Genomic DNA, 2,870 nt, shown 5'->3' with positions numbered 1-2,870 from the left:
TCTAGTAGGTGAGTAGATATGAATACCAGGGGCTGATGTAGGTACGTGAGCCGACTGGGGGGTGGTCCTTTTTTGCGCTGCGAACAGACTGGAGACAGAAACCGATGTGCGTTCAACAGGTCCTCTTTATTGGCCGTCCTCCCGATGACCACAGCAACACGACAGCCTCCGTACACACAGGCCCAGGTACCTTTCACCTCCTGCTTTCCCCTAAAGTGACGTCCTCGCGGTTCTTTCACTGTGGCTGCCTTAGGCCCACCACCACAGCGCTTCACCTGGCCAAGTCCGTCCGTCTGGTACCCTGGGCGTCCTCTGTCCTGCGGCTATCCTGTCAGGGCCACCCCCTGACTGTCTCTCCTTCCAGTCCCTTCCGGAGTTCATCTTCCTTCCGTCTCCTCCTGAGCTGCGATGAACTCTTCCTGGACTGGATTCTCCCCTTCTGGAACTCTCTCTTTTTATTCCCTTGCCTAGGAATTCCCCTCCTGAGCTCCCGTAACTCCACCCACCATGACTGCGGTTTCTTAAGCATTAGCTGCTGTTATGTCCTTTCCCTGCTTACTTTTGTCTACCTCTAGTGGCCAAACCTCAGTACTGCACCGTCTCCTTTTCCTGCTATTCTTTGTCTCCCCCTACTGGCCAAAACCAGGTCCTACACCATCTCTTCCTAACCCCAGCTGTTTCCCCACACGTATATACAAATTCACATCAAGTATATTTACTGCACATCTTTACATTCAGTTTTCTTCTTCAGACAGGTCCATAGGTCAGTCCACTTCCCTACACTTACATACCACTGGTGCAACCACACAGGGGTCCAAGAGATAAGGGGGTCAATTTCCACTTCCACAGCAGGTGGGATTGTGTATTATGATGAACTATTGAACTGCAAAAAGTCCTTATATTTTTCTTGCACAGGAACCTTCTTTGTCCCTTGATTAAGTTGCAAAACTCTCAAATTTTTGCAAAATTGGTGCAAATTACTAATGCCTCCCGAATGATGGCCAAATTTTGGCAACGAGGTAATGCTGAACTCAGTACCTCCACACCTACCAATTTTATACAGCTTGCATGTAGTGACCTGATGAAGGGTACAGTATGCACCAGAAACACAAACTATAGAAGAACCCAAAACGCCTCATCTTTGCCGTTTTCCATTATCTTGAGTTTGGCTGTTTGACCTCAAGAAGTCCAGGAGCATCTCCGATTCGAGGAAGAGTTGCCTCGGAGCTAATTTATTTTCTACAAGACCAAAATAGAGTTGTCGCCATACAATACAGCACAACTAAGGTGATCAGGGAACCTATAGATGACATTGGGATCTCCGATACATTTGGACTGCCATCCATTCCCACGCTTCTGTTTTTTCTTTTTTAGATTGAGGAGTTGGAGGGCCCGGAGAGGTGAACATAAGGAATTTTATTATTTGTTAAAATTTGCATTAATTTTGCTCTGAGGTTTGGAGAGACCCTATAAATAAAAAAGGGACATTAAATTAGAGAATAAAAACTCTGCGAATCAACATTTTTGAGGATAAAAGGTGAAAAACAAGCAAATTTGAATTTTGCCTGATCCGCTCATCTTCACATATGATTGTCCTATTTTTATTAGTCTTTTGTGATTGGTTACATTTTTGCACTGCTCCATTAGAGTGGAGCTGTGATCTGTGACTACCTCTCATATGCAGTGTCTACAGGGGATCGATGGTAGTCTGTGAAACACCTCCTTTCTCATCATTGGTCCAGGTAGTTGTTTTCCTCCCCCTTCAGCCCGGCCTTCCATCAATGGCTGCCATGCAAAAACATAAATCCATCACAACTTCAGCAGAAAGTCGTAACGCGGACAGATTATTTTATTACTTCAAGGACAGAATTATTAGAAAGTACACCCATCATTATTCGGCAGATCGTATAATGGCTACACTGCTCATTTAGGCACATTATTGGGGGGTATGTTCACAATGAGTGTTTTTTAGGCCTTTTTGGAGCAAAACCTAAATATGATGGAGACCACAGGGGTGCTTTAATGTTAGCTCTCATTTTCACACATAGTATTAGCTCAGGAAATCCCTAACTTCGTTTCTTAACCACAGCTCAGACATAATTGTGAAAATAACATATATATAAGGTCAACATTACATGTAACTGTGCATTGTGGTAAAAGAACATAAGAGCGGAGACCCAACAAGCCCTGTCTGAGATGTGACAATGTCTATACCGAGGAGGGAGAGGAAGACGATGAAGATCTCTGTAGCCATCTGTCTCTACTTCTTGCATCTCGTGGGAGAGTAACTAAAGTTTGTGCTCCTCAGGACATCATTGCCTTAATTTTTGCCCTATATAGGATACTGCAATACTCTAGGTCTATAGTCTTGGCTGGTGCAGAGGTAGCATTCACACCCGAGCTCTTGGTGTCTAAGGGGATCCAAAAAGTCCTTTAGTATAGTTTTAAAAATCCCACATGTTAGGTGAGGAGCCTGCTGACCTGGGGCGCAGGAGACATCAACCATGGTTGTCCAAGGACTAATTTCATACATAGCTCCCAAAGACTGGAAGCCCAGGAAAAACATTCGAGTGCTCATTCCTAGAGGAACCATTTGGCACAAATATTAAAACTGTAGGTACATTTTGCATTGATGTCCCAAGAGTTTCACGTTCCTCCTCAGAAGAAGTCAATGCTTACAACCTACAATTCTCCACCCAAATTTTTAAGCCTGAATTTAAGGTCTGTTGTCCTATTACTTTGGACCTTATTGAAAGATTTCCAGGGTTCTCATTTACTCTTTAATTCCAAGCTTCAAGGTAGATTCAGAGGAAACCTGTAGTTAATATGCACGTATGATATGCATGACCAACGGAGTCAAAGAACACAAA

Source organism: Dendrobates tinctorius, unplaced genomic scaffold (assembly GCF_039654945.1).
Source record: "Dendrobates tinctorius isolate UK_male_01 unplaced genomic scaffold, ASM3965494v1 ptg000020l, whole genome shotgun sequence".
Classification (NCBI taxonomy): Eukaryota; Metazoa; Chordata; class Amphibia; order Anura; family Dendrobatidae; genus Dendrobates; species Dendrobates tinctorius.
Note: the sequence above shows the minus strand (reverse complement) of the source record.